Source organism: Rousettus aegyptiacus, unplaced genomic scaffold, assembly GCF_014176215.1.
Source record: "Rousettus aegyptiacus isolate mRouAeg1 unplaced genomic scaffold, mRouAeg1.p scaffold_m13_p_3, whole genome shotgun sequence".
Classification (NCBI taxonomy): domain Eukaryota; kingdom Metazoa; phylum Chordata; class Mammalia; order Chiroptera; family Pteropodidae; genus Rousettus; species Rousettus aegyptiacus.
Window position 1 is genome coordinate 24,394,592 of NW_023416306.1, and position 16,439 is coordinate 24,411,030.

At 30.6% G+C, this 16,439-nt stretch overlaps 1 pseudogene; it reads right to left on the reverse strand.

The window, feature by feature from the left end:
- Positions 1 to 14,956: 14,956 nt before the first annotated feature.
- LOC118600556 lies at positions 14,957 to 15,075 on the reverse strand (annotated as a pseudogene).
- Between the last annotated feature and the right edge of the window lie 1,364 nt (positions 15,076 to 16,439).

The following is a 16,439-nucleotide window of genomic DNA, read 5'->3' on the forward strand; positions in this document are numbered from 1 at the left end:
CATATAACTAAAATAGATTCTTCAAACTTGTGATGGTTTCAGTGATTCACATATCTATATATGTAAGCCTATACATATGTATCTATATATGATTTTTATATCTATTTATTAATTTGTCCACTCATATATCATCAGTTTAATTATCTCCCTCTGTGTTACATAAAGGATTTAGGAGACCACACAAGGGTATATAAATGTAAAACTAAATTCTTAATGCATTCTAATATATTTTGTATAGCATAATAGTTTGTATCATTATTATAAAAATTAACCATGAATCTGTCCAAATATCTAGTTTTTGTTTTCTATTATTTTTAAATGTAAGTAAAATTATAAATGATTAGCATGATAAATTATTCGAAAGCGAACAAACTTTTTAACAACTATCTGAGTTGCAATCAGATTTTTACTAGTAACTATGATCTATTCAATTTGTAGCCCTTTATTCCCTACCCATAGGTAACTACCACTATTCTGTTTTATAACTGTTAATTTTACCTTCTGTTAAATCTATGTTAATAATGTTATAGAATAACATTTTCTCATATGTTGTTTTTTCAGTATACATTTTTAAAATTTATAGCTGCATATAGCTGCAGTTCCTTCATAATTTCCATAAATGAAAATTTTTGTGGTATTATAAGCATTACATGTGTATACCATAGTTTACTTATATGTTCTACAATGGATAGCACTTATTTTACCTAAAATTATTAAATATCAGATATTATTTTGTTATGAACAATTTTATATGTATATTTTGGAAGACACGATCATATACTTATTCTGGTATATAGCATTTTTTAATTTTTTTTGTTCATATTATCAGGGAAATGCAACTTTTAACCATAAGATATCACCCTACGCTTTTCAAAATGGCTATCATTAATAAATCAACAAATAAGTGTGGAAAGGATGTGGAAAAATGGGAACCCTAGTGTAGTGTTCATAGGATTGTTTATTAGTGCAGTCACTATGGAAAAGGTATGAAGATTCCTCAAAAAATGAAACATAGATCTGCAATATGATCAAGTAATTCAACTTTAGGATATTTATCTAAAGAAAACAAAAACTCTAATATGGAAAGATATATTCCAACCTGTGTTCTTTGCAGCATTACTAGTAATAGCCAAGATATGGAAGCAATATAAATGTCTATGAATAGATGAATGAATAAAGAAGATGTCACACACACACACACACACACACACACACACACACACCCCACAATGAGATATTATTCAGCAAAAAAAAAATAAAAGAATGAAATCTTACCATCTGTGACAACATGGATGGACCTAGAAGGTATTATGCTAAGTGTAATAAGCCAGACTGAGAAAAAGACTATATGATTTCATTGTATATGCAATCTGAAAAAAAATGAATAAACAAAATAAAATAGGAACAGACCCATAAATATACAGAAAACAAACTAATGGTTACCAAAGGGGAGGGGAATGGGGAAAAAAAGTACTTGGTCATAGTGTATAGTGATAATCAACTTTAGATAATGCTGATCAGTTCTCCAAAGTGCCTGTATCACTGGCAGTGTATGAGAGCCCCTATTTTTCCACATATTGACTGATTGGTTAGTTGATTATATATAAATATACATATATGTATATATATATATAATTTTTATTATATATACAATATAATACAATGTACAATATATCGATATAAAATATAATATTAGTTTCAGGTGTACAACATAGTGGTTTGACCTTATGATGTGTTCACCACACCACATTATTATGAGTTATTTTATTTTAGCTGGCCCGAAGTTGTGTGATTGTATATCACTATTGCTTTAAATTGCATATTCCTTATTGTTAATGATTAGGAAATCTGGTGAAAGGGCAGATCCAGGAAAACAACAACAACAACAACAAAAAAAAACATTACGTACCAAAGAATACAATTAAGAATTACAATGAATTTTTCATAAAAAATTATGCAGACCATAGAAATATTAAAAAAAAGAAGGGAACCTAAATAATCAGAAGAAAGCAGAAGAAACCTGGAATGACTATATGAACCTTGCACAAACTAGGCATCAGAGCAAGAAGTATAACCAGGGATAAAGAAGAATACTACATAAAGATAAAGGAGTTAACACATAAAGAAGGCATAATATTGCTACATGCTTTTGTACTTAAAATCAGAATTTATGTTATATGAAGCAAAAACAAATAGAACCAAAAGGAGAAATAGACAAACCTGAAATTATAGTTGCACATTTTACCACTCTTCTCTTAATAATCAGTAGGAAAAATAGAAAAAAATCTAAGAATATAGAAGATCTAACAGACTATTAATCAACTTGTCCTAATTTGCATTTAAAATATTCAATCCAACAGTAAGAGAATACTTATTCTTTTCAAATTTTCATTTAAATATACAGTGTTCATCAAAATAGAGCACGTTGTCAACCATAAAAAAAAATCTTAAGAACTGACATCATACAAAGTGTATTCTTCGGCCAAAATGGAATTAAACTAGATAACAATAATAAGATATCTTGAAAGTCGCCACTTATTTGGAAATTGAAGAAAATTCTTCTAATATCCCAGAGGTCAAAAAAAAGTCACAAGTGGATTTATGAATTTGCTTAACTTTTTATTTTAAGCTAATTTTAGAACTGCCAACAAATTGCAAAATAATATAGATGTCCCTTTAACCTTCACCCCAGTTCCCCTGATATTAACACCTTACATCATGACCAAAATTAATATTATCATCATGTACAATCATCAAAACCAAGAAGTTAATATTGGTACAGTATTATTAAATTTATTCACATTCATCAGACTTGTCACACGTATTTTTCTGTTCCAGGACAAGCCCAGGTTCATGCCATGTCTCCAAATCTGTGCTAACTTCTCTGTTTTTCTATGACATCCATGACCTCGACATGACTTCTAAAGAGTACTGACTGGCCTATTGTTTTGTAGAATTTTCTGTAGTGTGTGTTTTCAACATGCCCCATCTTTTCCTCTGAGTATTTCCTTCCTTTTTGTACTACACATTGCTCTTGGCCTAGCGATATTTTCCTTGCCCTGGCTCTAAAATCAGACAGTTCTCTGAGGAGCCTTAATTGATTCTTCATATTAGAAATCTAAATGTTAATGGGAACTCACTGCCTGCTGTTGGTTTTATTCCTTTGTTTGTTTGTTTTATTTTTTATTTAAATGTCCCATACATAATGTCAAATTCAAGAAGTCAAAAATGAAGAAAAAGACTGCCTCTTATCCAATCTCATAATTATTTTCAATTTAAAATATTTCTTACTATAAAATAAAAACTTACATTAGAAAATAATTTTAAAATACAGAAATATACATCATAAAATTTGTTATTTTTCCCACCTTGCAAAGATAACGGCTTTGAAATAATATATAGTTTATATTGTAAAAATAATTCTAAATTTTGAGCAGAGTTTTAAACAATGGAATGTAATTTATCCTTACAAATAATTACTTTTTACATTGAAATCACATCGTAAATACAATTTTATAAGTATAGGTTTTGAACTTATCATTATATTGTACCACCTGCATGATTAAAATTAAATGAAAATTGAATTGCTCCCTAAAAAGGATGGGGATAGGTTGAAAGCACACAGGAAACAAACTGAAAGAGCTTTCTTTAGTCCAACCTGGAACAATGTGAGCAACAAAATAAATAACAATTGTGTTTGACTATAGTCTATGAAATAGAATAAATATTCATGAGTTCATAAATAAATGGATAGATAAAGGAGGAGAGAAGAAACAATTCTTCCTTAGAGAAGAAATCCAATTAATAAATGCAGACACATTGAGGGACATAGAAAATATCTTTAGAACATGACATGAATAATTGTTAAGTCTGAATTTAAAACACTGAATAGAAAAGTCAACACTCTATAGATGTATTCATATTTCATACAAACAAGCAACTGAATCAGATTGCAAATTAAAATGACAATGTTTAAAACATTTTGATACAACAACCTTTTCAAATGTGATGCTACAATAATTTCTGTGCCTGCAAAATATTTTATACCTCTGTATTCTCTTTCACATTTGTGGAATCATCTTAAATGGCACATATGTATGTTTATGTATTTTATTGTTACAAAACTTGCCATATGTTTGTTTTTGTATCTCCCTAAAAAAGAAATGTGTAGAGGACTCTCCAGATCAGAAACAGAAATACAAAATCTTCTAATTTTTTTTTCATTTTGGTCTTGTAGAGTGTTTTGAAAGTTTAATAACCAATTGAGCAAACAAAATTCTTGGGAGAGTGAATGCGTGTGTGCATATGTGTTTCTCCAAAGAACTTATGAGTTTGGAGTGGAGGAGTGAGGAGTCGGGATGAGAAAAATCACAGACTCATCTCTTGGATCAGAAAAAGTGCAGATATCTTGGTACTGGGTACCAAGGAATGCAGGCTGAGCCATGGTCTTAACTTGATTTACAAGTCATATATTTAGACATAGGACATGTGGGCCTTTATCTGTATTCTTGCCCCAGCTCCGGCAGATGTCAGAGGAGAGTGTGATCTAAAGCAGTTTTTGTAATTTCAGTCAGACCTGTTTTCACACTAAGTTATTTTATCATGTAGTCTTGTCTTATGTATTATATAATGTTATTACTTGATTTATAAACCTGTAAACTATATGCAATAGAGTGAGAGGGTAAGAATTTTCAACAATAATCATATAAGTGCAAACAGAGGCACCAACTTGGCAAAAATCAGAGTTCACAGGAGACAGTAAAAATATTAATGAACTAAGATAAAATAGAATCTAGAAAGACACGTGAAAATTACATTCACATTACACATACATGTAAAGGATTTAAAACATTCCCCTAATGTGGAAAGATGGGACATAAACAGGGTCTATGTATTGATATAGTTGTGCTAGGTATTGTCAGTAAATATCCGCCACGTGTTCCCATGTACATTTTATTAGCAACTATTCACATCTCTTTAGTCATAAGACATTTGTAATTATTATTCTCCTGCCCAGCGTAGACGAATCAGGTAAACAGTCTCTCTTAGTTAACGAAGCTCTATAAATTTATGGTGAAAGCATTAGAAGGAAAGGTAGAAGAGATGATTTTGCAAATGCTATTTGAATCCACTTTCTCAGGGGTATCCTCACCAATGTCATACTTTGGGATCTCCTGGTCCCTTCAACAAAATAAGTAACAAAAAGTCCATCAACACGTGAAAGCTTCTTTAAGATCAAAATGATCTCTTGGTATCAGGCATAATGCATGCCCAGGATCTCAGTATTCCTCTCAAACACTGAACTCTATAGATTCACTCAAAAATCTGATGTAGATTCTACTACTAAATACATAATATATCTGAAAAATAAGGGTGATTATAAAAGTGTAAAAGATTAATGAGAATACTACAAATAATGTAAAATTTAGCTAAGAATAAAAGCATCAGTAGCTCTATATTTAAAATCTGAAGGTACCTAATACCCTTTGAGAAACTGCCTGCTCCTAGTCCACAGAAATTTAAAAAATTCAAGAAGTAGACCTCTCTGGCTCTCAAGAATATTCTTTTTTATAATATGCAAAGCGAATTAATTAATAAATTTGACATCAAATAAATTATTGAATAAGATATCAAATAAATGTCTAAACACTCTTTTGTTTACCTGAAACTGATATAAAAAAATTTTTTGAATGTCAACTGTAATTGGAAAATCAAAATAATTTAAAAAGAAAAGAATCAGATGTATAAGTGCCAGATTCTTCAGTCATAGTCTTCCTGGAAATACAACTTAGAATTTGAAAGAGGTAGTCAGTGTTGGCTTGCCACCCCCATGTCCAAATGTTTGCAAAGTAAGTACAAAATTACTCTCATAAAACAGATGAAAAAATAAAAATGTTGCCATAGATAAAGCTATTTGCAAAATGTGGGCTAACTTGAATCAGTGTATAAAAAATGTAACTGTTCTTTTCCTTAAATTTTTATCCATAAATATAAACAAAATTAATTGATCATCTAAGAACTTAAGATGTCTGAAACTGGTTTAGGGTGCTTGTGCTCCATTAAATGCAGGTATTATCATACATTTACTCTCCTCCTTTCAATTCTGATATCAATATGCATCTTTTTTATTTGGGAATAATTGCTTAACATGTATAAAAATCATGTGGAGGACTCGTTAAATATTGATTATTGGGATCCAACTCCAAAGTTTCTGATTTAATGGTTCTCTGGTGGGGCTTGTTAGTTTGCATTTCTAACAAGTTCCAAGTTGAGAATAATGCTTCTACTCAAGGGACCACACTATGAAAAAAATTGCTTTAGCTATATTAATATGATTTGATAATTTTTATGAGTTGTCTTTTTTTTTTACGTCGCCATTGGTTAATGAAATACAGTAAGTTTTAGGTGTACAATTCAACAGTATATTATATTGTGTGTTCACCGTCCATAGATTTCTTTCTGTCATCACATATTGAACCCTTTTTTACCTCATCGGTCTTCCCCTACTCATTTATAACAAGATGAAATTATTTTAAGATTTGATAAATTTTTAAATGATTTCATCTTGTTATAACAGATTATCGGAATAAGAGGGAGTCATTATTGCTATATGTAAACATGTATCAGTAATAACAAGTCACACTGTCTTTTTGTTTTTTGTAGAAAACTGATAATAGGTCTTTCTTCTGCATTAAAATAAAAGTCCACATTCAATATTAACTCACTTTGGAATACTGTTTCATAAGGAGTAACCTAGGAAAATAAATTATAGATAAGAATTTTTAATTCATCCTCAATACATTGTATATTTTATATTTCTGTTACCAAGAGAATATAAATGCTATTGAATAGTTTATCATCAATGGCATTTATCCATAAAACATATTTTCAGTTTGGAAAATCATCTAAGTGGCACAATTAGAAGTTTGCTTTTCTTCTTCTTCCTTTGCTATGAATTTAATTAGGTTCAGTACTTTTTTTCCCCTTTCAAAGTTTATTTTCCTTACTTAAGTGACAGTAATAAAACTCAGTGAAGGTAACATTTAGCACACATCCAAAAATATAACACATGCAAATTTCGGTTGTTCTTCTATGCTTAGTAAGGAAAATTCTGATATAATGGCAACGATAGAACAAATACATTGTCTTGAGAATTAAAAAAATATATATTCTTTTCCAAACCACTATTCAACTCTGGTGTTAATATACTTCTGTTTAATTTGTTTGAGGATTATTGTACAAATACAAATATCTATCAAATCCAACTATCTTTTGTGCTATGAATGTCAAAACATTGTTATTTCTGAGGATGGGATTCTAGAGCAACCACTTTTAGCTGGATCATTTGTTATAGGATTACAGATATCCAGTTTATTCATTCATACAACAAACATTTATGAATTTCTATTGAACATCAGGAATTGTGCTATTTACGATAGGAAAACATGAGACTTATAGTAAATATCCTTGAATATATTAACATAGAAATACATGGAAGCAAGTAATTTTAAATGAATTTGAGGGTTAAAATCTTTTATAAATATATTTATTATTTGAAAGTTACATACTTGACAACACAATCTTGGGACACGTGGTTTGAAGATGTTTTTATTTCAGCCATTTTATTGGTTCATCTAGATTTTTAAATAGATATGGATTTTTTTCTCTCAGATTGATAATCCTATTGTCTTTTCTCCAAAATAATTTTTAAGTTGCCCTAAAATAATCTTTTTTTACCTTTCAATTTTGTTGGATTAGAATGGAATTATAACCTGAGTGAAGATTTTAATAATATGCTTACAACAAATATGGTAGTTCAATTATATCAAAATTTCATTGTTTTCTTTCTTCCATGTTAAGTATCTATAAACAAATTCTAATGTATTTTCCTATATTTCTTGTTAAGGTTACCAAAATAATTTAAATTTCCTCTGGTTCATAGTACCATTCCCACAAAATCCATTTTACTATATATAGTATGTTTGCCTTCTTTGTCAGCTTTCAACTACGAAATCATCTATACACTTTCCCCTTTAAGTCCTACTAGAACACAAGTTCCACGAAGGGAGGATTTTTATATTTTCTTCAGTGCTTTATCACTAGTTCCTATTATGTTCTTGAAATGTAGTGTATATGCTTAATATATAGATATTGAATAAATGAAGATCACCAACCTTTCGACAACATACAGTAGGCACTGAATTTAATTCCTCATCAGTACACATCTCTTAGACCCCATCTATTATTTCTTGAACTTAGCTACATGTTCAACGCCTGTCAATTTAACTTAATCCAATCAACCTAATTCTATTTCAGCTTAAATTCCAGAGATTTTTCCTATTTTATTTTCCCCTCTTTATTTTCATTTTTTTTTCAGCTTCTACCTCTCTCCTACTTAGGCTATTTAATAACTTCAGAATAACATCATTAAATCATGTAAAGCTAGAAAAACAAGTAGTCTATCATTACTTGACCTGTGTTTCCCAATTAAAGAAGAGATTACTTCTTGGAGACCTTTAGGAAAATCATAATTAATTGGTATGAAAATGTTGCACATATATAAGTTTCATCTGATTCCCAAAAGAATCCGAGTCTTCACAAAACCCAATGATTTAGCATAGCAATTCGAAAAATTTTGGTCATGATCCACAATACAAGTTTTAATTTTTTTCAGTTAAAATTTACATTATTTTATATTAGTGTAAATAATTTACATTATTTTATATTAATTTCAGGTGTACAGCATAGTGGTCAGACATTTATATAATTTACAAAGTGATTCCCCCTGATTACTCACCTGGCACTATATATACTTATTACAGTATTGTTGACTATATTGCTATGCTGTACTTCACATCCCTGTGACTATTTGTACTTCGTAGTCCCTTCTCCTTTTATACTCAGCACCCAATACTTCTTTCATCTGGCAATCACCAGTTTGTCCTGTGTATCTGGAATCTGTTTCCATTTTGTTCGTTCATTTATTTTGTTCTTTAGATTCCAAAAATAAGTAAAACCATGTGGTATTTGTCTTTCTCTAACTTATTTCAGTCAGCATAATACCCTCTAGGTTTATCCATCTTGTTTTAAATGGTAAGATTTTATTTCTTTTTTTATGGCTGAATAATATTCATTTATACACACACACACATACATACACACACACATATATGTGTGTGTATATATATACACACACACATATATATATGTATATATATATATATACATACACACATACCACCTCTTGTTTATCCAGTCATCTACTGATGAGCACTTAGGTTACATGGTTATTGTAAATAGCCCTGTAGTGAACATATGAGTGTATATATCTTTTTCAATTAGTGTTTGCATGTTCTTCAGATAAATACCAAGAAGTGGAATCGCTGGGTCAAAAGACAGTTCTATTTTTAATTTCTTGAGGAACCTCCAAATTGTTCCCCATAGTGGCTGTACCAATTTACAGACCCACCAAAGTGCACAAGGGTTTCCTTTTTTCCACATCTTCACTGATGATAGCTATTTTTTTTTATTCACTAATGATAACTATTCAGACAGGTGTGAAGTAATTTTAATTTGCATTTCTCTAATGATTAGTGACATTGAGCATCTTTTTGTATATCTATTTGGCATTGGTATGTCCTCTTTGGAGAAATATCTATTCAGGTCCTCTGTCTATTTTTTAACTGGATTATTTGTTTTCAGTGTTTAGTTCTATGAGTTCTTTATAAATTTTGGATATTAACCCCTAATCAGATATATCATTGGAAAATATCTTTTCACATTCAGTAGGTTGCCTTTTCATTTGGTTGATTTTTTTGTTTGTTTTTTTGTTTTGTTTTGTTTTGTTTTTTTGTTTTTTTGCTGTGCTTAAAGTTTTGTTTGATGTTGTCCCATTTGTTTATATGTGTTTGTTTCCCTTGCCTGAGAAGATATATCAGAAAAAATATCACTAAGAGCAATATCGGAGAGTTTACCACCAATTTTTTTTTGTCTAGGAATTTTATGACTGCAGGTCTACATTTAAGGCTTTAATCAATTTTTAATTTATTCTCGTGTGTAAGAAGGTGGTACAGTTTCATTTTTTTTTTTTTGCATGTTATCTACTCAGTTTCCCAGCACCATTTATTGAATAGACGATCTTGACCTCATTGTATATTCTTGCCCCTTTTGTTATAGATTAAATGACCATATAGTTATGGGATTATTTCTAGCTTTCTAGATTGTTCCTTCCTTGATCTGTGTGTCTATTTTTGTGTCAATACCATGCTGTTTTAATTAAAATAGCCTCGTAGTAGAGTTTGATATAGGTAGCATGATACCTACAACTTTGTTCTCCTTTCTCAGTTTACAGTCATGGTTTTGGGGTGATATGTAAGAAATGACAACATATTATAATACTGCTATAAATAATTATTGAATGATTTGAATAGGTGAAATATAGCTTTGTTTTGCTCTCATTATTACCTTCAAACAAGCTACTTCAAATCTCCTGTTTCCAGTTTTTAGGATATCTTAAATACATCCAATAATTGAGAATTGTTCAGTTGGGGAAGGAAATGTTATGTTCCCTTTCTTGAAGATATTCCAGAAATCTAGATATCTAGAACAGTTCTTTTGGGGACATTTTCCGTTATTTAAAGATGGAGCAATAATAGATGCAGTTTGGAGAACAATAAGTCAAGAGAATGTGTCAGCAAAAGTGACAAAATGAGTGAAAGTTCTTCTCCGAGTTCTTATGTATCATCCCTCAAACAGCAGAAACAGTTTGACCCTTTTCAAAGAGACTTTTTCTATGACTCATCCACCCTGTTTATACTATGTTAGTCTCTTAACTTCTCTAGGTAAAATGCCAATTTTGATGTTCTGTTCTGTTCTGTTTTGTTTTGTTTGTTTTGTTTTGTTTTGTTTCGTTTTGCCATAGAAGTGGGGAAACAACTTGCAGCCTTTTTTTCCTACTAAATGCTTTTCATGTCTAAGACACCTTTTGACTAGGGAAACCAGAAGGAAATTTGCAAGTGAAGTCAAACAAAACACTAATCAATTCTTGTAATATGTATGAAAACACTTTCATTTTCATAACTCACTTAACAAGTAGGTGTTTCCTGTGGTGCAAAAAAATACGTTAATTGCTTTTATGTAATATACTACACTATAGGACACTTACCCAGAGAGTTGATGCAAAATCTCATTTTGGGAAACAAAAGTGGTGTCTAGTTATATGGCAAGACAATAAATACTGCATTCCAAGTTGATATAGGACCTGACACTCCAAATCTAAAGTAAGTTATTTGGAAGTCCCCACCCCCATTCCAAATATGTATCGCCCTTCCCTTTGATATAAAATCTACTGAGAATATAAATTAAACTATGAGCATTCAAAAAGCACTTTAAAAATGTGTATCATATCTGTAGTATATACAATAATAGATTATGATGACTTCAAAAGAACAAATACATTGGTGAGAATCTATAAAATATACTGTTAGTGTAATTTGGGAATTGGCCTTTGACATATATAACTATCCAGGAGTTTGCTAATTTCTACTCTTCCATTCTAATGTATTTTTGTCCTCATGAGCTTTGCCTTCTGCCATCAGTATCTTTCATCCTATCCCATATGCAGGTCCAATTATTCAATAATCAAAACCTACTATCTCAGAATTTTTTTTTTTAGATTATTATCTCTTCAGTAGCATTTAACTAGTAGCTACATAGCAAGTTGCCATAGTCATTGTAAGGTAGAATAGAATAATGGATTCTACTTTTAAAAAATTATTTTAAGAAAGGATGGCAAAATAAATTTTTTTATCATGTAGTTTTATGGATTTTACTCATAGCTCTTTTCCCTTTTCTAGGGCTAATATGTTAGTTGCAAGAATTGAGCAGAAGAACATTATCTCTTATTAGTCATTTATCTTTTATCAATCTTCTAGATATGATAAATTTAGTTTAATCTCAAACTCCAAATACCTATACCACAACACCAATCCTAAGTAAATGAAGTAATGATAAACTCAACAAATATTTACTGATTACTTTATATTTACCTGGCACACTGTGCTGTGTGTACTGGAAATAGAGAACAGAGTAATCCTTGACCTCAAAGAACTCTGTGTAAAAGGAGATAGTTTATATATGTGCCTGTATGGAGAGAGAAGAAAGATAGAAACAGAGATATAGAGACAGAAACAGAGACAGACAGAGGGGAGGAGGAGGAAGAGAGAGAGAGACAGACAGACAGAGAGAGAATGTGTTATCAGTGAAGAAGGGTTCAAATAAAAAGGAACTTCCTTACCAATAACTATATGATATGTGAAATACAAAATAAATATTTTATCAGAGAATTATGTGGTACATTGAGTAAGGACAATAGTGTACTCACATGGTATGGTCATTTGCTTATACAAATTAAAATATATAAATGAAGAGCCAAATTGCTATTAAATATTTTTGAGTGATTTCTTTTATTAAGAATATGTGCCCTATTTCATCACTTCACTTTTATTAGACTTATTTCCATCATGATATTGAAATTACGACATCTCAAAGGATCTTTTTCAATATACTGTAAGTGAAAATATTCAGTTGCAGGAAATGTTGAAGTTAAATTGCATTTTTTAAAAGGCTGACCTTTTAAAATGTTAGTGTTAGAACTTCAGAAAGTGTTTCAATCCAAAAGCTGTCATGTGGTCATTAATTTCAGAAATCAGCATGAAAATATATATGGACTGATTTTAAAAAGTGAGGCAGAAATTGCATTAGAAAAAAAATGATAAAAATGAAAAAACATCAATTTCTCATAGTCTCTGGGTGCTCCTAAATTTCTAAAGGACATGTTTGACTGAGCGCTCTCTACACTCTAATTCATCGAATTGCTAGTTGTCGACCTAGATCAATCTTTACACTATTGGTTATTATTAATCAGGGCTAGTAAACATCTCACTTTCAATTTAATGATTTAAAAAAAAATCAAAATGAAGATGACATTTTGTCAAATATATTTAAAGTATCTACAAGTGTATTATTGAACTTAGGCTGCCATAACAAAATACCACAGACTGTGTGGCTTAAACAATAGATATTGATCTTCTCATAGTTCTGGAGCCTAGAAGTTCTTGATAAAGTTGCTGGCAAATTTGAATTCTGTTGAGAGGTATTTTCTCAGCATGTATATGACTGCCTTCTACCTGTGTCTAAGTTTGGCCTTTTTTACTTGGCTTGTAAGAATACAAAAAAAAATTAAAGGAATTAACACTTTATCCTATAGTACGAAACTTCTTCATATAGTTAGTGTATTTTTAAATGTTGTTTATGATTGTTTGACATAAAGAGGTCTTAAATTCAACAGTCTGTCTTTTAAATGTGAAAGTCTACAAGTGGAATTAGATATCTTTGTTCCAAGATTTAATAACAGTTTATTCCCTTTTGGTTTAAACTAGAGACCCCTCTATGTATAGATGATTGCTAGCTAGGTGATAGACAGATAGATGTGTGTGTGTGTGTGCGCGTGTGTGTGTGTGTGTGTGTGTGTGTGTGTGTATACAAGTCAACTATATGAGTATACTTATCTAAATTAACTCAAATGATTATTTTATATAAAATAAGCACATGTTTTGTATTTTCTTATTTCTTCTAATTTGTAAAATATATAATCTAGTTATAACTATCTTTTGAAAATGTAAATTTTCTATAAATTATGCTAATTTTAAGAGGCATCTTGAATTCAGATATATTTAAATGTGAAAAAATTGATATATTAGAACTAAGATAAATGCATTTTGAAGTACATTAGAAAATAGATATGCCTATAGGAATCTATGTGGAATATATATAGAAGAGATAGAGATACTCAGATCATGGTATAATATTCTGATCAACTGAAGAAATTATTTGTTTCTGTTACCATACCACATTTAAAAAATATTTAATATTCTTTAAAAATATGAAAATATTTAAAAATAAAGCCTTTCCTATTCAAGATACAAAAATTCTCTGTATAGCCTTTAATGCAATTTTTTTCCTGGCAAATTTTATTAATTAAATTTTAGAAGTGCTTGGAAAAAAATTATGTACCTTAAAATTTACATGTTTTAAATTTAGACATATTTGGAAAAAGTACTCATCGACAGTACTGAGACTTTCAATCTACAAATAAAATATATATATTTCTAAATGCTTTTTATCTTGTATTTGCAGAAAACTTTTATAAGTTTTTGTGGTTTATTGTTTTGTTTTGTTTTGTTTTTTGTTACCAGCCCATTCTCCATAGAAGCCTTGGGTTGATCCGTAGAGCAGAGGCATTACATTTTTTGTTTATTTGTTTGTTTTTTAACAGGCTGTCTTGTCAAAGATATTTGTATAGCTAACAGCCTTGTGAGATAGAGATAGTGTCTCTCTCTAGGACATCAGATTTGTTTGCTTTCTGGGAAAATAAAGATTTTGTCTACCCCTGGATCAAAGATTAGGAAGATTTACTAAATGTCTCCTTTAAAAGATTGGAGCTTCCTAATCCTTAGCTTTCTCAGCTATAACACAGCCTACTTTGTGTGCAGCATCTATCTGGGCCACTTTATATCACACTTATGGGACTTGGAATGTCACAGAACTGATGCAAACATGGAACTCATGCTGCATGTTGTTTCATGATAATAAGTTTATCTCTGACCCAAGAGTATCCTATCTTCTGCTAGATTCCAAGGAATTGTGGCAAGCTTATTAAAATCTCCAAAACTTCACAGTTCTTAACATGAATTTCTAGGACAATATCACTTTCACAGATGGATGGAGAATTGTGTACCTTTTTTCTAACAGGTATTTCTTTCACAATTTTCTTTATATACTCAAAACAATGATTATTGATTTTAATGACCATCAGTCTCATGTTCTATTTTTCTTACTTTGAAGTATATTTTACTGTATTCCTATTACATGTGCTCTTTTTAATTTTTTTTTTTTATGCCTGCAGCACCTTGTCTTCCTACGTGGTCTCCCATCCAAGTACTAACCAGACCTAGCCCTGCTTAGCTTCTGAGATTAGATGGGATCAGGCTTGTTCAGGGTAGCCTGGCTATTGACTACATGTCCTCTTATGTGGTTACTTTCCTTGTAATCTTCCTTGCTGGTTCATCCATCATGTGTATCATCTTATTTTGGTCTCTTCATCTCAAACCTTCATATTTTGAACTGTGTTGGTCCTATCCATAATGTTTTCTTTTCATTTTTAATAGTCATTCCTTGCTGTATTCTATTAAAACTTGCTAAATATTCACGAATAGTTTAATTTTACACGTGGTTCTAAATAGATAATTCTCAGTGGTGTGCTCTAATTCTGTTCTTTCAGTTGGGCATTCTGTGGTAACTTTCTCTAGGTTATTTATGTTGAACATTAAGTTGCCTTCAAATAAGTTATATATAATCAGATCCTATATATAATGTGTCACCTTCCCTTGCCCCTACTTTGTCTGCATTTCTGAGGTGACAATTCTCTTTTTCTAATTTACAACTGATAATAAAGCTTGATAGGCATAATTATCATTTTCTTAGCAGGGCTTCATCTAATGCAGATTTACTTATTAGAACTTTAGCTTTTTCCATTACCTCCATTCATCCATTCACTACATATATGTGTGTATATATATACATATACACATATGTATATGTATAAGTATATGTATACATATATATATATATATATATGTGTGTGTGTGTATAAAACATTTTCCAAGCACTAGGCACTGTGTTAATTGCTGAGGATAAAATGGTGAATAAAACACACACACACAATATCTGATCTCCTAGCATGTGCATTAAAAGTACAACACACAATGATAATCATATAAATATATAATGAAAATAACACAAAGGATGCAAATATAAGAACATAGAAAAGGCTTTTCCAGTTTTGGTGGTCAGGCAAGTCTTCTTCAAGGAAGTGACTGCAAATGATCTAAATTAAAGGACAGGTGGAAGGAAGAATCCCCTGAAGAAACAATTCATATATGGTGACATGAAGCAAAAGATAGGATGTTATGTTTAGAGAACTTAAGTATACCAGTCAGTGTGTGTGACTTAGGTGCAAAGAAGGAGTAGAAAGGAACACGAGATGAGTTTTAATACATAGATGAGACCATGCCTTTCATTTCCACATAAGCTAAATTTGTTCATTTGTTTATTTTATTTAAGATCATTGAGAAGCCGTTGAATGGTTTTAAACAAGGATTTATCTATTAAGATTTGTTTTTCAAAAGGTCTTTGAGAAAAGGAAGGTTAAAAGAAGAAAAGAGTTGGGGGTGTTCGGACACTGCTGCAGTGGGCAAGTGTTTCTGGTGAAACAGTGGAATTGAGAAAGATTATGAAATACATAGAGCTAAATTTCACCAAGAATTGATGTACCCTCAGATGCATTGAACTGATCTTATTCCAGTAGTAAATGCTACTAG